This window comes from Mixophyes fleayi, chromosome 3, assembly GCF_038048845.1.
Source record: "Mixophyes fleayi isolate aMixFle1 chromosome 3, aMixFle1.hap1, whole genome shotgun sequence".
Lineage (NCBI taxonomy): Eukaryota > Metazoa > Chordata > Amphibia > Anura > Limnodynastidae > Mixophyes > Mixophyes fleayi.
In genome coordinates, this window is record NC_134404.1 from 224,314,259 (window position 1) to 224,341,414 (window position 27,156).

The following is a 27,156-nucleotide window of genomic DNA, read 5'->3' on the forward strand; positions in this document are numbered from 1 at the left end:
AAATATTATTATGTTTGACATACAATTTTATAAAATTATATATATATGTTTTGATAAAAACTGCCAATAATATGTTTCATGTTTGATTTATTTAATAATTTTCCATAACATTACTTTTATCATTAATATTACTATTCAGCATTTATAAAACATCAACATTTTGTGTAATGTTGTACGATTAGTCAAAAGTCCACATAAACAACAAATAAGAGCAAACAACAATTTTTATTTTTGTAATTTTAATAGCCACATTTAAAAACTTGCTACTGTTGTTTTGCTAAATGCTTCTTTACTTGTTTACTTTTTCTTTATTTAGTATTGCTTTCCTTCTCTTGACCTGAATTCTGATCCATTTTTGTTCCAAGGTTATTTGTGTTTGCCCTGTCTTTGAACCTTAATGTTATGTCCAGAAAAAAATAAGCATGGTCATGAGCTTCCACGGAGATGTGAGACCAGCTGCAATAAGATACAACCTTCCGTTCTCGAACAGTTGTTCACACTAATAAATATAGCACCTGAAAAGTTCAGAGAAAACAAATAAAATAAATCTATCTATAATAGACTCAGGAAAGTAAATCTATCTATAAAAGACTCGGGAACTACCACTCTTATCACAGGGCACATCAGCAAGAAGGTTGCACACCGCAATCAGCTAACGAATACCGGATCCAGGAGTCGGGAATGGGAGGGAGGGATGCTTTACAGAAACCAACAGAGCTGTAAGACTCTTTCCTGCTTGTTTATAACCTGCTCCCTTGCCCCTGCCCCCTATGACTCTAACATGGCATCACCACACCTTCCCTGCTTTGTTAACCCTTAATGAGCCAAATAGTTATGAACACAAACCTCAGCTTTTAATCTCCCTCGGGCTTATTTTATCCCTCAATTCTACTTACTAGCTGATTAGCTAATAGAATGCAGCCTGTAAGCATATAGTTATTAGAAACATGTGGTCCACCCGAATAAAAATTACTGAAAAAAAAAAGCAATAGTGATACATTTTTTATTGACCTGGCTATCGGATTATTATCCACTTTTAAAAATGGCATCTTAGGGGACTGAAGCAGTCATAAATCAGGTTAAAGGGAGTCAAAATTTAAGGCAATGATGGTAATATTTCAAAAGAGAGCTCCACGCATGGATATCCCTGCTAAAATCCTGCCATAACCTTGATATTGCTGCTTGAATCTCCAATCTTTCAGGTGCCTTGAAGACCAGAGTCATGCAAAAAAAAAAAAAAAAAAAGAATTTCACTGATAGTATCAACTAATTTGATGGCTCTGGCATCTTCACTAACAATATACCTTCTTAATGTTTGAATGTGTCTATGCCCTCCAGTCCGACTGCCTTCTTGAGGCCTCAGCTATGCAAGTCCTTGGCCTATTGAGCCTAATGCTAACTTGGGTCCTGCCTGGCATCATGTTTTAGTTTAAATATTATGGTATAATTTTATTTCCTCTTTACTTGCGTGCTGCAACTAAGCACGTACATAATCTCAAAAATGCTCTAAAATGGTTACATTATATATATCTTTTTACAGTTGGTTGGTGAAGATTTTCCACAGCTCTCAAGGTAAAGCTGGTAAATCTTACATAGCTTTTTAGTTTTGAAAAAGTAACCTATTAGACTACATAGCGACAATGAGACAAAGTGACAGAGAAACAAATATTGAAAACATAATTTTTTGGTTGTAGACAATTATTTGGCCGCTGGAAGGAAACCTCGCCACACACACAAATAAAGGAGAATTTTCTGGGTTATGCTAATTGTGTAAATTTAACTATGGGAAGTAATTAGGAAAACTGTCTTTCTTGTGATTTTGCCAATTTTTCCCTCTACAATGGCTATGAAATGAGAAGAGATTTAATCCTGTATGCTACCAAATGAAATCCCTATCTCTTTAACGGCAAAAATCACAAAAATTGTTCGGGTCATTAAGGTGCAAACTACCTCCAATCAAAGAATAGTTAAACAAACTTGTTCCAATCAAGGAATAGTTAAACAACATCACAACATTTATTTATGTTAATATATATTTGTTTACATGCAATGGATATTTGTACATTTGTACATACAAAAAATGTATTATTATGGTGAAAAATATGCAAGATAAGACCAGATTACATTCCAAAGCTACAGCTCCTAGGTTTCCATCTTGAACGCATGTAAAACCGTTGCTCAGCAGTGCAAAAGCATCTTTGGACCCGTTGTGTGCCATGATTAGCATGTGGATATCCACTGGGATTATAGGGTTATAGAGCAAGATGGTCCCATATTGGAGGAACAGCTGTTTGGGGAAGAGTTTGTGGAATGAAGGCATCCCTAGTTAAGCACAGAGAAGGCACACCACTGCACCTTGTTTTTTGGAGAAATGAGATTTGTTTAGGAAGCGGGATTAAACCATAAAAGATGTTTATGGGTATTTCTTGCTTTGTGGCATGGCCTTTTATAAAGCACAAAAGACTTGAACTGTAACAGATCAGATCTGGTGGAGATTCAGTATCATCCACTGTTAGGGGTGCTCTTTAATGTGCATGGGCCAAACCATCTAGGTGCACCAGTGCAGAATTAAGGTGTGTGCAATTTGTTTAGGGTGCACTATGTAAATGACCCTCAAGGAATTTCAAGTAATGCTATTTTGTAGAGGATCTGGAAATTCTCCACCAGATATATCCAGAACAATTTAGGTCACTTCCACTCTTGTAACAGATCTGTCTCGTGCTGAATGTCTGTTATGCCTCCAGTCAGTACAAACAGTACACTGATGACGCTCTCTCTTTCCCTATCTAATTATCCACAGCCATTTATTTGGAAACAGGCCATGGAAAATACAAAGAAACTAGGTATGTATTTAATTGCTTGTTGTATTCATGATAAGAATTATTGGCAAATGTATTCAGTGTACATACAGTTTTATTGTTCCTGAAATGTCCGCAGGCTTCAGACAAGGCTACATGTGCTTTATCTAGCCTTCCTGGCATGGGGGTCACATGGGTTTTCTGCGGCAACATCTACAATGGAATTTAATCAGTGCAATAAATGATCAGTGAGCAACGTGACAAAAAAAATCCAATTCCATTTACATAGGGACTGGTTTCTATGCAAGCATAACTAGCATAGTTATCAAATAAATTGGCATTTATATAGTTAATCTAAAATATATATGGAAAATATATAACATTAATATCTGCTTAATATAATATTAATGTCATAATATGCTATTAGTGATAAAATGATGCTGTTTACTTACAAATTACACCTTATGTACTATTTTTCAAACATATTTCACTGAAAAACAAGGTACAAAAGTGAAAAGTACAATAGCCCCTGGCAAACAATCTGAGATTTGCTTTCATTAGTTTAAATGGCACTAGCCCAATCAAAACTAATTTCTGATTGACTGGTATGGGTTACTGGTCATTTATGTTAGTAAATAATTTGCTATGTTTGTTGGAATAATATATTCTACTTTTCATTACAGATTAGTAGAGTTTTGAGGTAAATTATATTGCCTTAACTAAAAATAGAATTCTAGGAATCACCTCAATCATTAACTAAAAATATCTTGCTTGCCAAAATCCAGGTGAGATTAAAGAACGGTGTTTACATTAACCTAGGGAAATTCAGAGAAGCTAATACCGTCTGTATGAGGAGAGAGTGGTCAACAGTGTCGAATGCGGCAGAGGGATCCAGGAGAATTAGAAGAGAGTAATGACCTTTAGTTTTAGCTGTGATCAGATCATTGACAACCTTGGTCAGCGCAGTCTCTGTGGAGTGTTGCGAGCGAAAGCCTGATTGAAGAGGATCCAATAGGTTTTTTGCAGAAAGGAAACGTGTGAGGTGAGTGTAGGCAATTCTCTCAAGAAGTTTGGAGGGGCAGGGAAGCTGAGAGATAGGGCTGTAATTTGAGAGAGAGTTTGGGTCAGAATTTAGTTTTTTTTAGAATAGGAGTAATCACTGCGTGCTTGAACAGTGATGGAAAGATGCCAGTAGAGAGAGATAGATCACAGCTGTTGTTAGGTAGCATCCTGTCCAGCTGACCATTTTTGCATCATTCTTGTTAAGTTATGCACCTTTGCTGTCCAAAGAGATAGCCATGTCCAACCCATTGACCATGCCCGCTTTGTATGTAGGCCAAGCCACTGTCACCATTTGTACAGGGGGAAGCTGTAGTACAGGACTGGTGGGGCACTGTAGTATTTGCTCGCTCCATGAGCCATGGCTACTTGTTACAAACAACCTACAAGCATCAGTCCTGTACTGCTGGACCATGTATTCAATGCTGCTGGTTGAACTGTGACTGTAAAAACTGAAAATTTTATGAAATGTATACATGCGAACCAACAGTATACTCATAAACTAGATATAAGATGGCTGCTGACAGTCATTTGTCAAGTTAGTAAGCCATATAGCTGCTGATAGGAAGCGAACACTAACAATGATGACCACAATTAAATAAATAGGAGACAATCTGGGTGCAAAGCCTTTACAAATAAAGTCGCAAACTAGCATCTCAAGTACATGTGGGGACTACAATGCACACAGATTTGGGTAGAAATAGCTGAGCAGATTCAAAGGTAGAATTATTTGGTGAGTAAACAACCACTTCAAAACAGCTAAGAAATGGAAAAAAGTTCCCAAAAGCAGGGGCGGACTGGCTCACCAGGGTACCAAGGAAATCTCAGGTAGACCCCACTGCATGATGGACCCTCCCCCTACCCCACTACTGTCTGGAAAGAGACAGGAGGAGGTAACTAGAGGGAAAAATAAATAGGAGCCCTGAGCGAAATACTGCACTGGTTGGAGAGAACACTGATGGGTAGTGTGTGCTGGGGAACACATACAGGAGCTGTTAAATAGCACTATTCACCGGGACTAATCTCACACCGGACACTGGGAGCCTTTCTGACACCTTTGGGCAATTGTACTATCCATGTAGTATCGGAGGAACTGGGAGGACTATGAGAAGGTGGACACTTTGTTCTCCCACAATTCTACTAACACTGTTAGACCAGCCAATTTGTTACACACAACTATCTACCTTGACATGTGAGGCTCCATTGTCTTTTGACAATAAATTGTTTTCTAGTAACACACTATCACCATTTATTCATTTACATGATTAAACATGGATGCTCCACAGATGATTAACAAGAAAGATCAGTACACGGTCAATCTAACAGGGCCACACAGCTGGAGATTACCACTTTATCAGAACTGATTCATCCATAATTTACTGGTCTCCCCAGGAGAGACTGACAATTTATAAGGAGCATACAGTATCCTTTTAATAACTATTAGAACCCTACACATTGACTCCCTCGCGTCTCTTCCATTTCTCCTCCCCACTCTCTTAAGTGCACCTACCCTTAAATTAAAATCACAATACATGATTGTAAACTCTACATCATATAAGATCACACTTACTCCAATCTAAAATACCCACCATTCAGACCACAACCCATACTGAACCTTCATTTTTCTCCAAAACCCCAACCTCCCATTTTTTTCCCTCCACAGGCCCCTGGATTCTGATTCCTCTCTCACACTCTTTTCTGCTTCCTTAATTACTATAAAAAGTGCTGCTTATTACAGGGTCTAGACATCTCTTTTAAGAAATTCAGACAGCATCATAACCACTTGCGCCCCATTTTACCCCTTTGGAGCACTAGACCTTAATAGTTTACTGATGTTTTGAGCAGTGCCACCAAATGGAATAACATTCTCTTCTCATCTACATCCCTCCAACAGTGATCCAACACTATTTTGTTTTCTGCGTTCTGGTAGTTAAGAGAACATTGATGTTACAATGTCATAATTTTACCCCATTGTTTAAGTGGTGCAAAGTTATGCCTCCTATTAAGTTGTATAAGGAAGTTTGATTTCATAGTCTGATCTCCTTATAAAGAAAACAAATTAGGTTTTTGATAATACAGTGTTCCTGCAATTCTCTGACACATGTATGATCAGAAATAATTTTCTCTTATTAAAACTTAGACCCACTACTCATCTGGCTCTGATTTGTGAGGGTATAAATAGTGTGACTGATGCCTCTTTGGCAACCAGACACACACCCTCTGGTGACTGGCCACAGACCTTTAGAAGCGTGTGGCTTTGATGAACTCCTACCATTGCATTCCCCAATGAGCTCTTTATGGTCCAGTCTGACACTGCAAAACAGCACACCCTTTGCAAATAAATAATCAACAGTGTCTCTCTCAATTTTTACACAAGAACTGAAACTCCATGTATTGGGGATGGTCACTCTTACTCTTGATCTCAACACTGCCCACTTTAGCAGTTCCCTGGAACGCTCTACATCAGGTCAGTCTCCAGATCACTCTTTTATACCTTACCCTCTCACACTCTCATTAGCTTACTGACATTCCAGTCTAGCTTACTAAATGGGCTGTCTCTACAGTCTTTGGCCTGGTCCCAGCATAAATGTAATTGATGTCTCCCACTTACAACTCTGGCATGCGTGTGTCTTGACTGTAGCTCACTCTCTGTCTCTACTGAAAGTGTTCAGCCCAGTATACCTCTGGTCACCTACTACCTCTGGTCACCTACTAGGCAAGGTCAAGGCCTTGCCAATATATTTAAAATTGGACTCGACTTAGACACTTATTGTACTCAAACCAGGGCTAAGGTAAGGCTGGGGTAGGGTAGCAACTCAAACTTTCCACATGCCTTATTCTCCTTATGGAGAATGCAATTTTAAATAATCTGATCCCGCCACCTACTGTCGATCCCTCCTCAGGCTGGTACCGTTAATCATCTCAACTATGGGGCGTAATCCACTAATGGCTGTTTAACCAAAGAGTTGTTACTTAAGCTAAAGAAGTTGTCCATCTTCTGATTGCCCATTTTTCTACATAGTACACCCACCAGATAACTGTATGAGGGGGTCCATCACAGGGATCCTCATTCATTAACCTAAATGACAGCCTTGTAGATGTCCTTAATGCCTAATAGAAGGATTTTGAAACTTGATTGGCATTTTGTATGGTGAAATGCTGAAGTGTTATGCCTTAGGGCAGAGTTTCTCAACTCCTCAAGTACCCCCAACAAATCATATTTTGAGGAATTAATTAACTTAACCATGCACAGGTGGGTTAATCTATTTGTTTGGGTCAATAATTATCTCATCTGTTCCCATAGAGGGAAATCCTTAAAACGTGAACTGTTGGGATTACTTAGCTACTGGAGTTGAGAAACTAGGGGTACTTCAGACAGATTCAAGGTGTATTTTAGTCTGTAGAATGTAGCTGAAAATAAAATGTAGCTGTATTAGTAAAAAATAACCCATATACAAAGAAAATGAGACTTAAACATGTAACTTCTAAAAGTGCAAAGATTCCTACCACAGTACAAATTACACGCTTGCCTTTTTTTCATGCAAATGTGCTGAATTCTTTGCAATGCCCAGAAATATTACATGTGAAATTGTTAGCTACTGAAAGGTTTAAAATGTTCTATCTAGTAATGAATGGAGCTGGGAGTTTCCTAGCCTGCCTTGCTGAGTGTGGGCTAGGCACCTGAATGCATCTACAAGTTATGTACCTGCAAGCAAATAAAACCATTTAGTTTTGCAGGACATCGTATTTTGTGCATTTTTACCCTCAGAGATTGTGGTGTGTTGCATTTTGCACAGTTAATATACTTTATATAAAAAAGTGCATTTCTAGGTATTTCAACCAATTTAAAAAACAACTGTTAAGAATTGTAAAAAAAATATCAAAATCTTCATCTACTTGTCATCAATATAAATGCATTACACAAATATATATTTATTTTCCTTTGCACCTTTCAGTTCACACAAATTATTTGGCTATTTGACCCAGCTAAATAGATTAACGCACCTGTCTCACTCTTGCAAGACATTGATAGATCAAACATCTTAAAAGGTGATCAAAGAGAAAAAATATGGCATGATTCGTGTTTGAATGTAAGTCACTTTGCAAGCCATAAGAGATAACTCTGAGCATGCTAAGAAACGGATCTTATGCCAATGAACAGTAAGGGCATGCTGACTTGGATATGGACGATTCAAGTCCTGTGTTCCTCTAAAGTACCGATTTTTAGCTGTACCATTTGCACTGGTTAAGGGCAGGTGTAAGTGCCGACTGATAGTGATTACTGAAACGCGAGTATTAAAAACTACACATATGTGTGCCGCTAGTTAGCAAAGAAAATGTGTATGCAAGGAAGATTGACTATATGAATAGCTTGGGCCTGATTCACTAAGGAAAGTAAGTAAAAAAATTGATTACGTTTTCTCCGGGACAAAACCATGTTACAATTCAAGGGGTACATATTAGATTATTATTTTGCACATAAGTTAAATACTGGCTGTTTTTTCATGTAGCACACAAATATTTGATAGCTTTATGTTTACACTAAAATTTAAAGATGATCTAGGACATGCCCTACCCTAACCATAAATCTTACCCCCACATTTTAAAGTTAGCTCCCCCTCCAATGCAACATGGTTTTGCCAAGGTGAAAAGTTAGTCATTTTTTTTGCTCTACTTTCCTTAATCAATTAGGCCCATTGTTTGTACTTTACACATTAAAAGCATCATGATTTATTTATTTAATGTAAATAAAAAATGTTAAGAGTTGTTCATTTATTTTATAATTCAGTTTTTATTATGTGTTTTGAAGTGACATTTTAGTGAATATATGTTTGTTCGTATACTGCAACCTGTTCTGTCTGTCTACATACAGCAAGTCTAGGCAGAGCGTGCGTCCACCCAGATTCAGAATGAAATATATCTTGCGATCCCCTTGGATTTGAACAGGTTGGCACTACGCTCAAGTTCCGTGCTCGTTTTTAAAATGCGAGATGTGTAAGGTTGTGTCCTCACATGAATCAGGCCATAAATGTGTTTAAGACCCAACACTGAACTCAGAAATGAAAAACAGTCAAAGATTATACATGTATTCTGTTACCTGAAATTCTGTTTAAAAATTATTAAAGTAATTGTATCGTTTTCAAATTAGCATTGCCCAAGCGATTGTATTGTGTTTCTAACGCACAAAGTGATTTATTTTAGCAGATGTAAAAAGTTAACAATTCAATACATGATTGTAATATAATAAAGTACATTACAGCCAATACCAAAAGATAAATACATACCGGTGCGCTAACCACGGGCACCAGTAGCCAGTAATTCACCCTTGAATGCTGTGATCAGAGTAGACTGAGGCTGGTGCAGCTATGATTATATATACAGTCAGTGTTAAAGAGTGAACAATAGAGATGACGTGGCTTGCTTCTATAGGTCCAGACATCAGATGGGTCCAGGGTAAACAGGTCATAGGCTGGTTCAATCTAAGGAATCCAAAGGTGGGGGGGTCATCTCTCCAGGGGATGTGCTCCAGTTACAATGAGTTCATTAGCATTTAAGGGTTAGTATCATATTAAAGGTTTATTCCCTAACATCAATAACTAGAGTATGCAATGTGCGATCTCTTCGCCGAATGCACCGGACAGCTGCTGGTGAAAAGGGGTTTACTATGATTCTAGACATGACACCTTTCTTATAACCTGAACCTTAAATAACACTAAAATGTACATATAATCATATTACCTAAACTAATAATAAACCAAATACTATCTGCTCATAAATTACAGTGTAACGGAACCAATATGAATATGAATTACATAAATAACTAAATGTTGTAATGCGAGTGTGTACGTGCGTATTTTACTGTGCGATCGCAATATGCCACGTGTAGCGTGGCATACTGAGTGCAATCGACCAATAAAACAAAATCAACCAATATATTTTCGTTCATCCAATTATACGACTTCGACAAAATGGACACCTAGGCTCTGCATTGAGAGTACCTTACATGTATGCTTAGATGTATATTGTATTAGAATTCAAGTATTATTGTAAATAGTTTGTTCCATGTATAACGTGAACATATGAGATACTCTGCCTGATAATAAGGAGATGATACAAGAGGATGCAACAACTTGCTCAAATGGGTTTAGGAGGGTAAAACAGTTAATTAAATAGAGAGGAGGAAATATTTACACTTTACTGTTCAATAAAGCTGCAATGGAAAGTCAGTGAAAGACTAAACAACATAGTTATCTTTTATTCCATATCACTATTACATCTATTAGGTAAAGATCAGATTGATTTTCTGTCAAATTTACAGGAAAGCAGATAATTCTAAATGTTATACAAATTGTCTGTCACCATTTACATATACTTCATATAACATGGAGTTATCATTATAAGGATAAGTTTACCTTTGAGCAAGTGCGTAACTACCATAGGTATCAAATGTGTATGTGTTATTCACCACTGGGCGGTGTATGGAGGCCCTTACCTAATTTTTACTAATGGACTTGCCTTTGTGAATTTAAAGAATTTTTTTATAATAAACATTTTTACAGCTAGATAACCACTCTCATCTTCAGCTCTCACTGCTGTGTCATCTGTCCAATGTCAGTGGTTTGAAATGCTTGGCATGCAAAGCTATTTGTGCTCTTTAGTAGCACTGGCAAGTACGTGATGCAATAAAGTTGAGAGAATTTTCTTTTCATCAAAAGGGTCTGGTGGTTATTCAGTTCAACACTGGTAACTGTTTACTGATATGCCTGGTGAGCTCCACCACCATTCACCAGGCAAACAGGAGCTTGCATATTATTATAAATGAAATCCTTTAAAATGTATTGTTCAGGTTCATGAAGAAGTAGCTAAAGAAAAAAAAAGACACAAATAAACAGACGTAAGTAACTTTGTATTTAATGTAATATGATTATGTAATTGGAAAAAGCCCATAGAAAATATATTAAAATATACACAAACTTGGCATCAAGTCTGACCTTACACGCCTTTGCCTATGGTTAACTTGTGCCCAGACCTGAAAGGATTTACCACTTGCTTGCAGAAGGAACTTTATGTTCTTGGCATCTTAACAGATGACTAAATGTGTTACTCAAGGGTGTAACAGTAGCCTTAAAATCTGGAGTTATCTGGATTGGGCCTTCATTAGTTCAAAGCAATAAACTGGATGGCAAGTATGATATGGTACACAATTTGAAAACCACACATGCAAGATGAGTCAGTACAATACTCACAAGTTCTCTACAATAAACACAGCATCATGAAAAAATAAATTACATTGGTTTGTGTTTTTATAGAAAAACATTGTGACGTCTATCATTTAAAGAAGTACAGTGTTAACATAATAATTCACAGCAAAAGTTGACTGCCAAGTCTCATTGGTTAGAGCTGAGATTTGGCACGACAAAAATTGTTTACTCATATAAAGTGGAATTGTTAAATGCCCCTGTTTCCCAGTGCCATGCCCCGGGATCTTAGTAGGTATTGAAATGCACAAGTTAGCCTACTAAACAAGGGCATTTTATGAATTTAGTGCGACTGGGTGCAAAAGTAGTGCCACTGCTGTATTGACTATGATTGGAATTAATCACACTGCCAGTATTTTTAGGCTATACGTTTCATCATCCCAGACCCATTTTTTTCATTACCCATTTCATTATCCTCCCACAACCCCTTCACTTAGCTCACTCAGACAGCAGTATACAGTTAGCGTTGTCCCTTCCTCTCCCTGCTGCTTCTATTACCTCACACAGGATGTCCCTGCACATGCAACAGCTCCAAGCCATTGATAAGCTAGGAACGTGCTGTAAGGTGATAGATCACTGCAGTACCAGAATCCGAGCTTATCAATGACAGGGAGCTACTGAATCACATGCAGGGCCCTGTATGAGGTAAGAGAAGCAACAAGGAGAGAATGGGACAGCATGCCACGGTGCAACGTGGACCCATAAATCATAGGTCCACAAGTCACGTGGCCCCCTTGACCAATGGGCACATGCGCAGTGCACACCCTACACCCATGATGAAAACACCACTGCTGCTATAACTGCTAAATAGGTAAAGCTGGTGTTATGCTCACAGGAGATTTCTATCAGTCAGGGTTAGCGCTGGCCTTCCTAAGGTGCAGAGTCTAACAAACTCCCTAGTTTTCACGAAGAACCGCTGCAAGGCAGGATGGATTTTGCTTGCGGAGGCTCGCAGGTTGCAGCCCTTAGGTTAGCCCACTGACGTGATAGGTGATAGATGAATGGTAGTGGCAAACGAAGTACGGACTTAAGTTAGCGGTCACTGTAGTACAGCGAGGCAATCAAGACATGGCCAATATAGGTAAGCCAGATCTATTAAGCCAAAGTAACACAGCACACACAGGGCAATCTAAAGCCGTCGTCAGTATGGATAGCCGGGTCTGATAAACTGGAGCACACTCAGCAGAAGGAATATCCAGAAGCAGAGTCAGACAAGCAAGACGTCATACACAGGAAGGCTGGGAAACATGCAAAAGCAGGACAGAAGGAGAGCCAGATGCTGAGGCAGGAAAACTGCTGCTCTGACACAGGCAATGTATTAGACCGCAGTGAGCTGCTCCACCCATCCAGATGTTGACAGTGCAGGAGGCTGCAATCGGGAGCAGGAAAGTGGAGCAGGTAAGTTTCTAAAAGCAGGTGCATAAACAGTAGCAAGAAAAAGAACAAGTATTCCTGATCCTGCATCAAGTGCTGGGGTCATAATGAGGTCCCAAAGCCCATGGACTGTTACTTCTGTAGGTATTCCTATTCTCACGGCAACATGTATATGTCATATAGTGTGTATATATATATATATATATATATATATATATATATATATATATATATATATATATATATATATATATACAAGTTAACCCGTGCATGATACTCATGCATTCTAGTCAAATCAAGCTACTCAAGGTGTTAAAAAGGTTCTTGTCATGCATTTGGGCCATAGCCCAGGCATCAACCCCACCAACCACTCCCCACTGTCACCCCCGGCAACCACCAACCACTCCCAACTGTCACTTCTCCTTCAAGAAATATATATATATATATTTTTTTAAATCTTTATAAACACTTTTAACAATTAACAAATTAAAAACATCTTAGCATACCAAATTTCTGAATTTTTTTTTTCCACACACACTAAGAATTTAGTAGGTCAGTGTATAACTCCGCCCAGCAGGTGGCGCTGCAGCTTGGTTTTATTTTTTCCACACACACACAGACAGACTAACACACGCCACTAGACATTTATATTATAGATATATATATATATATATATATATATATATATATATATATATAACTATATGGACAAAAGTACCTGTGAGTTATTTAATTGAGGTGTTTCAATCAGACCTGTTGCCAGAGATGTATAAAATCAAGCACCTAGCAATGCAATCTCCATTTGCAAACATTTGTGATACAAAATGGGTCATTCTGAAGAGCTCAGTGACTTCAAGCGTGGTACTGTGATAGGATGCAACCTTTGCAATAAGACAGTGTGTGAAATTTCATCCCTGCTGGATATTCCACGATCAAATGTAAATGATATTACTAGAAAGTAGGAACAGCAGCAACTAAGCAATGAAGCGTAAGACCATGTAAAATCACAGAGCGGGGTCAACGACTGCTAAGGTCGCATGGTGCATAAAAGTCGTCAACGCTCTGCTGATTCCATAGCTGAAGAGTTCAGAACTTTCACTAGCATTAATGTAAACACAAAAACTGTGCGGCAGGAGCTTAATGAAATGGGTTTCTATGGCCGAGCAGCTGCATGCAAACCTCCCATCACCAAGACCAATGCTAAGCTTCGGATGGAGTGGTGTAAAGCTCACTGACACTGGACTGTGGAGCAGTGGAAACGTGTTCTGTGGAGTGACGAATCACGCTTCTCTGTTTGGCAGTCAGATGGGCGAGTCTGGGTTTGGCGGAGGCCAGGAGAGCGTTACCTTCCAGACTACATTTTGCCAACTGTGAAGTTTGGTGGAGGAGGGATAATGGTACCGGGCTTTTTTTCAGGGTTTGGGCTAGGCTCCTTATCTCCAGTGAAAGGCAATCTTAATACTTCAGCTTACAAAGTCATTTTGGACAATGTTATGCTTCCAACTCTGTGGCAACAGTTTGGTGAAGGGCCTTTTCTATTCCAACATGACTGTGCCCCAGTGCACAAAGCAAGTACTACAGAGACATGGTTTGATGAGTTCAGTGTGGAAGAACTTGATGGGCCTGCACAATGCCCTGATCTCAACCCTATCAAACACCTTTAGGATGAACTGGAACGGAGATTGCGAGCCAGGACTTCTCGTCCAACATCAGTGCTTGACCTCATAAATGCTCTACAGAATGAATGGGCACAAATTCTCCCAGAAACACTCTAACATCTCGTGGAAAGCCTTCCAAGAAGAGTGGAAGCTGATATTGCTGCAAAAGGGGGACCAACTCCATATTAAAGTACATGTATTTGAATACCTGCCCATAAAGCTAGGGCTGTGGGAGGAGCGTCATGTATAAAAGCTTGCTTGTATCACTGTTCAGTGAGACCAATGCTAGGGAAGCTGACTTGTCTTTAGAGAGCTGGTCTTTGTCTAGTTGGTGTCTACGGTCTCCAGAATCAGTGTGAAATTTGTATGGTGTCAAATACCTTTACCATCCTGACAATAAAACTGCATAAAAAGGAAAAAGTTGCTCGCGTGTGCTTCAGCAGTAGCGGGCTCTTGCCACAATATTTGTAAATATATATATATATATATATATATATATATATATATACATATATACATATATATATATATATATATATATATATATATATATATACATATATATATATATATATAGTCACTTAAGAGATTGTTTGCAGAAACTGAGTAGCCTTAAAGTGTCAATACATCATTTGGTCTCTCCCTTAACTGTCTGGTTAAATTGTTTTATAAGTTTGTCAGATGTTTTATGGTGCTCAGTGTCCATTGGTATTGTTTGCAGTGTATCACAATGCTAAGAACTTAGCTTTCCATGACTTGGTATTACAAGATATTTCATATACAAATTTAGGCATTATTGTTTATGTGTAAATTCAAGTTCTATTGACTAACTGTTCAGAACCATTTTCAATGCCTCCACTTCTAAAACTGCTCAACATGTCTACACTTCTCGTTATTCTGCTGAATAGGGGTGACATTTCTAAAATTCTCCCAATTTTTCAGTTTAAATAAAAAGTTCATCCACAAATGCATCCTGATGATATAGTAATAACTTGAGAATCTGAGATAACTAATTTCTAATCAGTCCGTTATTGGGTCAAAGCATGTAAAGTCTAATAAATCTGCTGTTCTCTGCTTTCAGCTAGTGTTTACATGTTGTTGGTACATCATATCCAGTTGAAATTTCTGCTTAATGCCTGAGTGTTCCTTCATAACCTTTTACACATCACAATCTGCTTCCAAAGTCTAATTTTTTAGACTTTGTTTTCCCAAGTAGGACCTAATCTGACTGGTGGACTCTAAAATGAATTCCAGTCCCCTTCCTAATATTGTTATTAGATGTAAGGACAAAGTGGTCAAATTTTACCCTCTACACATCATCATCATCATCATCATCATCATTTATTTATATAGCGCTTTACAATTGGGGACAAACCTAGTAAACTAATAAATAAACTGGGTAAAACAGACAAAGAAAATATTCTAACCCCAGTGTGTACATCATAGTAGTAGGTTGAACCCCCAGTTACCACTAGGTATAATCTATGCAGAACAGTACATTGAAATTAATTATTTCAATTATGTGTCACCATTTGTATATTATCACCCCCGCCATAAAGAATGTTTTGACCTGTCTGTTAAACTGGAGTTATAGAGGTACCTGTACTATACTAGATGTAATTCTGCTGCAGAATCATTTATTCATGTTGTTTTGGGCATGCCCTGATGTACAAGGCTGATTCTGCTCTTGGGTGATTGGCTTAATACACACTTATTTAGGAATTCCCTGCTTTTGCTCCTTATTCCTTTCTACTATTGCTTATTAAACTTTTCCAACTCATGCTTCTAAAATGCTCTACCAGTCATTCACTTATTACATACACAATTTAGGTTGACTCTCCAACGCTCACCTCCTGGATCGCCTTTGTGGACTCTACAGACTGGCCTACATGAGGATTAAATGTCTTCTTAAGACGTCTATTTATCAAGACACCTTTTTAATGAAGAATTGCGCTGCAATTTACCAAAGCAATGTCATCAGCGATATTGGCTGGCAGCATTAAAAGTAGTCTTACTGCTTATTATTAATGGCCAATCGATTATCAATCAGCGCGAGCATCAGCCAACTTCTTGACTTGCACACATGTACTGAAACTGGAAGCCTGGTCTTGGACTCAAAGCTGTGCAGCAGCAACTGACTGTGATGGTGACTGTTACATTGTGATTCATTCTTTTTCTTTACTTGACAGTGATTGTAAGTGATAGATCTAATTCCACAGGAGGTGGAGAGTGAGAGCGGCTGAATCTCATCTGAGTAATTAAAATAAAAATAAAGATTTTTAAAAATTTCACCTTCGGATGGATCAATTAATTTAATGTTAGTAAGGATAAGAACTCTACTTGGAAATATAATTCTAACTGACCACATTTGGCCAAAGAAAACACTATTTTTTTTACTATATTATTAACAAGGGACTATAATTGAATATTATTTTCTGTGCTAGGACTTTTGTCGAAGTCATATAATTGGATGAACGAAAGTATATTGGGTAATATTGTTTTTACCATGCGATTGCGATCAGTACGCACGTAACACGTGGCACGGTGCGAACACACAGTAAAATACGCATGCATACATTCACACTCTGACATTAATTTTTTTTTATATATTTCATATTTATAAGGGTTCCATTCCACAGTGATTTATGAGCAGATGGTATTTAGTTTATAGTTATATATATATATTATATGTACACTTTAGTGATATTTAAGGTTCAGGTTGCAGGAAGTATGTCATTTTTAGTATCATTCTAATCCCCTATTCATCAGCGTTTGTCTGGTTCATTCGCCGAAGAGATCGCACATTGCATACTCTAGTTAGCAATGTTAGGGAATAAATGTTTAAAGTGATACTGACTGTATAATGCAAATAGACTAGTTGAAACTGGATCCTTGGCGGGAAAATCAGAGTGCATCCCCTGGAGAGCTGTCCCCCACCTTTGGATATTTTGGTTTGAACTGGCCTATGACCCGCAGTACACTGGACCTTCCTGAAGCCTGGACCAATAGAAGCAAGCCACATAATCTGCATTGTTTTCTCTGTAACACTGAGTGTACATAATACAACTTTGCTGGTACTAGCCCAGTCATCTCTGACCACAGTATTCTGGAGTGAAGTACTGTAGCTGGTTACAGCGGAGCCCAGCTAGCGCAGGCGGGCGCGGGCGGTATATATGTATCTTTGGTATCAGCTGTACTGTATTATAATTATGTATTGAACTGCTAATGCTTTTGCACCTGCTAAATAAATTGTTTTTGCTTTGGAAACACAAGAAATCGCTTAGACAATGCTTATTGGGAAACGATAAAATTACTTTAATACTTTATATTCCACATATGCTTTGTGCGTATTCTACAGTGTATTGTGTCTGTCTTAGTACGGCAAGTGGTGTATATACAGAACGTATCTACACCCGTATTCAAAAAGAGACATTTCTTCAGATCTGCTTCTAGCTGAATATGGACGTTCGTAGAGATATTTAGTTGCTTACCTCTGAGGGGAGTATGCCGTTCGGGTGAATACGTTCATATTGCGTGCCTTAATGAATAAGGCCCATTATTTACATAATACTGTCTATTTCTTTTCCCAGGCACTATCACCTGATAACCAATAGCATCAAGAGAAAAAAGAGCTTCTGGCACAGCAGTGCATATAATGTTGGGAAACCTACTTAGACAACATTTTCACGGATGTGAGTTTTCTATTGTGGTTCAATGATTTTCCAGATGTGGTTTTTAAAAAAACAAAACGGCACACACTTTTGTAAATCATACCAATCGCCACAAAGTCCATTTCAAGGCTTCCTGCACAAAACTCACCTCTTATTTAAATGTCATTGAACTAATAAGAGCAAGTTTGGAACATTACCTAATGCACACTAAAATTAAGGAATAACTTTAGAGTATTGGAACAAGTATATTGGTCACATGACAATGGAAATGCCTGTTGTGGTGGAAATAATTTTGAGTGCAGTTACTGTACATTATTCTGTAATATGATTATTATTATTATTATTATTATTACGCAATTGTATTGTACACAGGCTTGTTCTATGTAGCACTATGCTGTCTCCTCTTTATGTGCAGTCCAGCTCTACTTCTTTATTTGCTGGAACCTTTAGTTACACAGCAGGTAAACAGACAAAGCTTAACTTCTGCTGAACATCAGTTACTATATTTAAAACATAATGAAAAAGATTTACTATTTCTTATAATTATACGTTTAATTTTTAATGGAAAAACTGTGGTTTCCCAGACATCAAGCGGCCAATGAAAAAGAGAAGTCACACGACTGCAGTGAAAAACATTGATGCTAAAATGAAAAATAAAACTATAGAGCTTGTGACAAATATCAAGAAATTCATTAATAGGGAATTTTCAATACATAATGGGAAAACGGCAAAAAGTATTATCTGTGCTGCCATGTCTCTTGTGTGAATGGAAAAATGCTGCCAATTGGTGTATGTAGGGAGGGAATTCCCAGACTATCCCAATAGCCAGATACAACCCAGGAATAATTCTTAAGGCGCACTATGTAATGCTGGGTATAATATAAGATGTAAATAACATGTAAATAGTCAGTTTGTGTGCACAGGTGGAATATACACCGGTACAGATAACGGTGAAAACAGTCTTATACATTTTCACACACTTTTAAATGATCAAGTAAAAAGGCTAACATACTTAGGGCTAGATTTACTAAGCTGCGGGTTTGAAAAAGTGGGGATGTTGCCTATAGCAACCAATTAGATTCTAGCTGTCATTTTGTAGAAAGCACTAAATGAATGACAGCTAGAATCTGATTGGTTGCTATAGGCAACATCCCCACTTTTTCAAACCCGCAGCTTAGTAAATCTAGCCCTTAGAGGCAACAAATTTGCCACAAAATGTTATCAAATAATATTGCACAAAAATACTGAAAAATCAGCAAAGAGTAATGCCAAATGTAGGGATGGATGACCAAATAATAAATGTTCGTACCTTAAGGAAATGGTGTCATCAAAGCAAACGGAAATTACAGTGTTAATGTCTTTCAAGTCACCTTTGTATGTTATGCGTATTACACTTATTAAACTAAAATAACCACACATGGCCAAAAGTTTTGAGAATGACACAAGTATTGGTTCTCACAAAGTTTGCTGCTTCAGTGTTTTTAGACCTTTTTGTCAGATGTTGCTGTGGTATACTGAAGTAAAATTACAAGCATTTCATAAGTGTCAAAGGATTTTATTGACAATTATATTAAGTTTATGCAAAGAGTCAATATTTGCAGTGTTAACCCTTCTTTTTGCAATTCGTCCTGGCTTGCTGTCAATCAACTTCTGGGCCACATACTGACTGATGGCCGCCCATTCTTGCCTAATCAATGCTTGGAGTTTGTCAGAATTTGGGAGTTTTTGTTTGTCCACCCGCCTCTTGAGGATTGACCACAAGTTCTCAATGGGATTAAGGTCTGGGGATTTTCCTAGCCATGGACCCAAAATTCCCATTGTTTCAGCCCCCAGCCATTTAGTTATCACTTTTGCTTTATGGCAAGGTGCTTCATCATGCTGGAAAAGGCATTGTTCGTCACCAAACTGTTCTTGGATGGTTGGGAAAAGGTGCTCTTGGAGGATGTTTTGGTACCATGCTTTATTCATGGCTGTGTTCTCAGGCAAAACTGTGAATAAGCCCACTCCCTTGGATGAGAAGCAACCCCACACATGAATGGTCTCAGGGTGCTTCACTGTTGGCATGACACAGGACTGATGGTAGCACTCACCTTTCCTTCTCCGGACAAATGTTTTTCAAGATGTCCCAAACAATCTGAAAGGAGATTCATCAGAGAAAATGACTTTACCCTAATCCTCAGCAGTCCAGTTCCTGTACCTTTTACATAATATTAGTCTGTCCCTAATATTTTTCCTGGAGAGATGTGGCTTCTTTGCTGGCCTTCTTGACACCAGGCCATCCTCCAAAAGCACAGCAAAAGCACTCACATCTGCCTGCTGCCATTCCTGAGCAAGCTCTGCACTGGTGGTGCCCTGATCCCGCAGCTGAATCAACTTTAGGAAACGGTCCTGGCACTTGCTGGACGTTCTTGGTCACCCTGAAGCCTTCTTCACAACTATTGAACCTCTCTCCTTGAAGTTCTTGATGATTCGATAAATGGTTGATTTAGGTGCAATCTAACTAGCAGCAATATCCTTGCCTGTGAAGCTGTTTTTGTGCAAAGCAATGATGACTGCACATGTTTCCTTGCAAGTAACCATTGTTAACAGAGGAAGAACAATGATTTCAAGCACCACTCATCTTCCAGTCTGTTATTCTAACTCAAACAGCATGACAGAGTGATCTCCAGCCTTGTCCTTGTCAACACTCTCACCTGTGTTAACGAGAAAATCACTGACCTAATGTCATCTGGTATTTTTGTGGCAGGGGTGAAATGCTGTGGAAATGTTGCTTTTTTAGATAAAGTTCATTGTCAGGACAAAGAGACTTTGAAATTAATTGCAATTCATCTGATCACTCTTCATAACATTCTGGGGTATATGCAAATTGCCATCATAAAAACTGAGGCAGCAGACTTTGTGAAAAAGAATATTTGTATCATTCTCAAAACTTTTGGCCATGACTGTATATGCATAGGGAGAGGTAAAATTTCAAAGAGTTTGCAGGTACAGACTGCAAAAAGAGTTAGAATCCCACTCAGTCTTTCCCACAGCACACAGACACACAGGTGCACGACATGGGTGTGCTTGCTGTGGTGTTTGTGTGTGTGTGTGTGTGTGTGTGTGTGTGTGTGTGTATGTGTGAGTGTGTTTATATTTAAAGGATTGTGGGATCTGGTGGGCGGGGCTTCTGACACTGACTAGCACACGGACAACGGATAAGGATTGTCAGGAAGCTATGGAAGGTTTTACATTTTTGTGGTATGCTGTTTTATGCTGAAAATAAGACAGCTACTGCTTAAGAAGCCTATAGAAAAAAGTCTCTTATTTGGCAATTTCTACTGACAAGGGCGCATGCTAGACAACTGATCTTTGAACCAATTCAGTGCACTGCCAAATTGGCATTACCACCGTTCCAAGCAGGGCCGGATTTCCCGCTAGGCACCCTAGGCGACTGCCTTGGGCCCAGCGGTACCTAGAGGGCCCTGTCAGAGCCGACGGTGAGCGGGGCAGGCAAGGCAGAGGGGCGCTCCCCTCTGCCTGCCATCCCCCTCTGTCCGCCGGCATAATGCCGAAAAGAAAGAAGTGGAAAAAAAAAAAAAAAAGAAGTCAGCTGACCGCTCGTCGGGAGTCTCCTCTCCTCTCTTACTGAAAATGACGTCGGGCGTGATGACATCACTTCCGACGTGATTTTCAGTAAGAAGTGGCGAGGAGCACTGACTGAGCAGAGAGGAGGAGTAGCGGCAGCGCGCCATCGAACGGAGAAGTAAACAAGCAGAATAGAAGGTAAGTTAACTAAAGGAGGGGCAATGTCAGAGGTATTAAGGGAGTATATGAGGGGCATGATGGCAATAATATGTATATGGGGGCATGATGGCAATAATATGTATATGGGGGCATGATGGCAATAATATGTATATGGGGGGCATGATGGCAATGATATGTATATGAGGGGCATGATGTCAATAATCTGTATATGGGGGGCATGATGGCAATAATATGTATATGGGGGCATGATGGCAATAATAATAAGTAGCAGAGGGGCATGATGGCAATAATAATAAGTATTAGAGGGGCATGAGGGGGCATGATGGCAATAATAAGTATCAGAGGGGCATGATGGCAATAATAAGTATCAGAAGGGCATGAGGGGGCATGATGGCAATAATAAGTATCAGAGGGGCACGAGGGGGCATGATGGCAATAATAAGTATCAGAAGGGCATGAGGGGGCATGATGGCAATAATAAGTATCTTGCCTAGGGCCCTATGAGGTCTAAATCCGGCTCTGGTTCCAAGGAATCACCCTTCACCATTGGCTGGCGCTAAATCAGGTGCCAGTGTGAATACTTCCCTTTTGGACTTTGATGTGCCCACAAAAAGCAGGTCAATGAGTCCTCTGCACAAAAGGACCAAGAGTCATGTTACTTCGAAAGGGACAGTGACATGCGGCTGCACTGCTCTCCTACCCACCGCTGGGATCCTTTAACGGATTCACAGCCCACCACCATTAACGGCACCATATGCTCATATTACTGATGGATAAATAAACATAGCCTGTCTGCAGTAAGGTGTACACCGTGGGGCCTGAACAGGTGTGTCTGCTCTATAGTAATCTGTGGGGATAAGATCACTATCCCTTCAAGTGAGACTATGACCCACCCTTAGGAGCATCCACAAGATGGGAGCAGATATGGGGACCCTCCATGAGAGCCTGGGAATCATGTTCGACCAGCACACTTTCATTGTAGGCCACCATGTATGTATGGCACTTACATCTTCCCTGTTAGGAATAAGCAAGGCCAAGTACTTACCCTTGCCTCAATCATTACCCCTGATATGTAACACCAGTATGTCAGGGGGGAATTGATTCAGCCATTTCTGTTTGCAATAAGGTCATCTAAGACCACTTTTCCCCACCCACCTGATGTCCATGGGGCAGGGTAAAGATTACCAATCGAGGGCTAGATTATGTTTGGAGGCCCAGAACACATAGGAGAGGCCCATTACCCATATGTGGATCCTCTGGTCGGGCATACCTGTGATAAAAAAAATACATCTCATTAAGGGCCATGCTCAGAAATGCTATTAATGTGAGCGAGCCCCTACCAGAACAGTAGGTCGCGCTGAGGGAATCCACCCTTATACATTTTATATGCCCCTGCCACAACAGCAGAGAGCATACAATTTAAGCATGCCCCTGCAGTAAAAGAGGGCAGTGGACCAAGCAGAACCCTTCCAAAACAGATGGTTGCCTTAACTCTTCCACCAGCAGGGCAGAATAATATGGGTAGTTGCCACCACAATGCAAGTGAGCAAATGGATGGGGGGGGAGAAACGATAACCCATATGAAGGGCAAAAAAACCGAAGGCCCTGGAGGCCAATAGCCAATCAGGCCTTTATCCTAAATCAAAATGGGAAAAAATTCCTTCATGCACACGCTAAAAGTCACAAACAGCTGAGCCCTGGGTTACCGAAAGGGAGATGCCATGAGTCGGCCAGTAATCTGAGGTATTTTTCGTCCACAGCAGTAGTTGCCCCAATCCTGAAAGAGTGGGTGCCTTGTATGGAGGGGTTTAGACCAACATGAACTAGGGCGCGTTTTAAAAGCTCATTGAATTAAAATTTGGAAAGGGGGGATTGTCTCCTCCGTCAATTGGGTGTACAGGACGAATGGGCATATGGCCGCATCGTCCTGAACGGTCAAGGTTAACCAATGTCCTTTGTTAAGTTGGTCCGTCTTGGACTGCAGCAATTTACAGGCTATGTGTGTCCTGGTCTTAGTAATTGTGTACTTAGCGAGCAAAGCAGAGCCTTTGTGTTTCCTTGAACATGCCACTGACTCGCTAAAACTAATCGCACTGTGAAAAGCCAGGGAAAAAACTGCGAATAAGAGGGTTTCAATGGTAAGTTACTGCTGCCAGCACTCTAATCAATTGCTTCAGTTTCAGGGTTCCTTAGCCGTTTTCACTGTTAAAGTGAAAATGTACAGTAGAAAGTATGCTATTTAATGTAAAAAAAGATGACAATTCGCATGTTATTTACACAGTAATAAAAATAATAATATAAAATAAATTTATATGTAATTTTTAGAAGAATTTGAATTATCATTACATAAGGTTTAAGATCAAAATTCTTGAAAGTCCAACAAGGTTCTTAATTTCTAGTATTTACATAATTGTTTTTTTTTTATAAGTCTTGAACCTCACAAATCAAAACCAGTTTGATCCTACTCTATTTAGACATCAGATAAAAGGGAACATTTTGCAGATACAAAGTTATTTTACTAAACCTACGTCAGTTCTAAAGAACAAGTTAAATTGTTGTATCAAAATGTTGTATCAAAATGAATGATCTTAATGACAATATTATACTGTAGTTATGGATGACTGCTCCTAATTTGCTTACTGCTGATGTTTAAACACTACCGTTTTATATTATTCCATTACATTACTTTTTACATAACATAGAGGTACACCCAGTGGTCAAAGTGGGCCAGTAAATAGTGATAAGCCATAATGCCACTTCTCCTACTGCTTTGATTGTACAACTATCAAATTCCATTCAATAACATTTTCCATAGCGCCACTTCTAAATTTCTACTTTGAACACTTGGTACAGCTGAAAGTATCACAGTTATTCAGAATGCACTCACAATTTTTGTACTGTGAGTCATTTATAGCAAAGTAATGTCGAAGTCGTATAATTGGATGAACGAAAGTATATTGGTTTAATATTGGTTTGCCGTGCGATTGCGAAGCGTACGCCACGTAACACGTGGCGTGATGCGATCGCACAGTAAAATACGCACGCACACACTCGCATTACAACATTTAGTTATCTATATAATTCGTATTCATGTTGGTACCGTTACACTGTAATTTATGAGCAGATAATATTTGGTTTATTAGTAGTATATATATATATACATATATATATATATATATATATATATATATATATATAAAATGATTATACGTACGCTTCAGTGATATATATGGTTCAGGTTGTGGGAAAGGTGGCATGTCTGGTATCATACTGAAACCCTATTCATCATCAGCTGTCCGGTGCAGTCGGCGAAGAGATCGCACATTGCATACTTTAGTTATTGATATTAGGGAATAATCCTTTGTATGATGCTGGCTATGAAAGGAGCAGACCCCCTGGAGAGACGACCCCCACCTTTGGATTCCTTAGATTGAATCAACCTATGATCTGTTTACCCTGGACCCACCCAACGTCTGGACCTATAGAAACGATCTACGTCATCTCTATTGTTCAAGTGTAACACTGTACTGTATATGATCATCGCTGCACACCCCCTGGTTCTCAGTCAACTCTGACACAGTATTCTAACAGATATACTGTCCACCGGGTCCCGTGGGTGCGCAGCGAGCGCATGCGATAGCATTGGTATGTACTTATCTTTTGGTATTGGCTGTACTGTACTTTATCATAATATAATAATGTATTGAATTGTTGACTATTTACATCTGCTAAAATAAATCACTTTGTGCTTTGGAAACACATACAATTGATTGGGCAATGCTTATTTGAAAACAATAAAATTACTTTAATAGTAATTACATCACTCATTCATTAGTTTACATTTGTGACAAATTTAGAGCATTAATGAAAAATGCACCTATAAAGTGTTAAACAGGCATCAACATACAGTATATTAATACAGTAACTGTAACCTCTATTTTATATAGAAGCAGGGGCGCTGAGAGGTTTAACGGTCTTGTTGGCCTGGCAGTGACAATGATGGTGGATAAATTCAAGGCCTCATCTGAGGTGGATTGTATGTGGGTAAATATATCCGTAGTGTACCAATAGCTTCCTACTGGTCCATGCAGTCATGCCTTTCCAAGGCTGTGCGCATAGCAACCACTTTTGACAAGGCTGTGTGTGCAGCCTTGAGGTGGGAGGGGTTGAAGGGTGAGTTCCTCAACAAGTAGACATACCGAGGCCTGAGGTTGGTCTCGGTGGTCCTGTATATTGAGCAATATTACAACTCTCAGACAGTTGGTCCATCCACTATGGAGGCCCTATTGAGCATGGGCTGAGGTCATTCATTCCTTTGGCGATCAAGTTTCTGGGTTGAAAGCCCAAGCAGTGTTTCACTGCGCATGTGCCAGACCCTTTCTGCAGAAGTGCAGAGCGTGTGCCTCTGGAGGGGATAGACGTACATTGCCAAGCCCCATTCCAAATGTTTTAATGGGAACCGGTGAGCTCTTCCTCTTATCATCCGTTTTAGTGTATGTTCCTGTATTGTTATCAAGAGCTTGTTGACATATTACATTGTACCATCAGCACAGCTACATAGAAATGAGCACATGAAACTTATTCTGAAAAGATTGGTGGCAATAGGGATCATTATAATTTTTCCTTGAGTATACATAACTTTAGGTTCTATAACCTGAAATTTCAAACTGTTTATTATTTTGTAAAAAATAAATCATGTTACCTTAAAGTAAAAAATCATAGATTAAAAAGTGACAAGTTGGTATATACCTTTATGATCAGTCCCATTTTCATTGTTCTGCACTACATTGGCTGGGAATTACTTTTTATGTACTTAGTCTACTGTATATATTGTATATTTTTGTGGGGCTGTGTATGGAGTTTCTTTCTGCACTTATTGAAATAGACTTCTTTTCATTTTACAGACAAAAATCACAAACAAATTGTGGACCTACAATTTTTGGACCTACTGTCATATACAGGAGGAGCCCAATCCCCCATCTATGTGTCAAAATATCAATCTGCAGAAGTGGTTAATGATTTGAAGCTCTGGCTGTGCCCTCAATATATAGGAAAAACAACAGAGCACAAATTCAGCTTAAATGTGTTCTCTGCCACAATTAAAGTATTTTCCTTGTGCCACAGTCATAACTCACAATTTCCTCAAAACATCAAGTAAAATTAACTCATAGACAATAATTCATTGCATAATTCGGATTTTTTGATAATGAGAGATCACTGGATTAGCCCACAGTACAAGACACGATTGTATCTATTGAATTTCACACATTCGTTGTATGATATACACCACACTATTATGTAAATCACTTTTCCATTTTCAGTCACGATCATTCATATGATACAGCCGTCAGTATAACAACCTGGAGATACAGATAATACTTAGTACATCTGACTCATGAAGTCCTGCAAGCGGCTTTTAACTCCGCCTGCTAGAGCTACCTACCGAATCACTGTTCTGCAATTTAAACTTGTTCTCTCTCCTTTATAGAAATCTTACCCACTCCAGGCTGTGGAATGTGCAATATTGATGGTGGAATCCAACTGAGATTGTGATCTCTCCTTAAGTCAGTCGATCCGAAAATTTGAGTTA

General features: G+C 39.0%; 2 long non-coding RNA genes across 2 annotated transcripts; one reads left to right on the forward strand and one right to left on the reverse strand.

The window, feature by feature from the left end:
• Positions 1 to 206: 206 nt before the first annotated feature.
• Positions 207 to 697, reverse strand: LOC142142893 (uncharacterized). Its single transcript, XR_012689381.1, has 2 exons — positions 604 to 697; positions 207 to 515 (listed from the first exon to the last, which is right to left on the reverse strand). It is a non-coding gene; the product is annotated as an uncharacterized LOC142142893 (long non-coding RNA).
• Positions 621 to 27,156, forward strand: LOC142142892 (uncharacterized). Its single transcript, XR_012689380.1, has 4 exons — positions 621 to 719; positions 2,801 to 2,843; positions 17,739 to 17,840; positions 27,055 to 27,156. It is a non-coding gene; the product is annotated as an uncharacterized LOC142142892 (long non-coding RNA).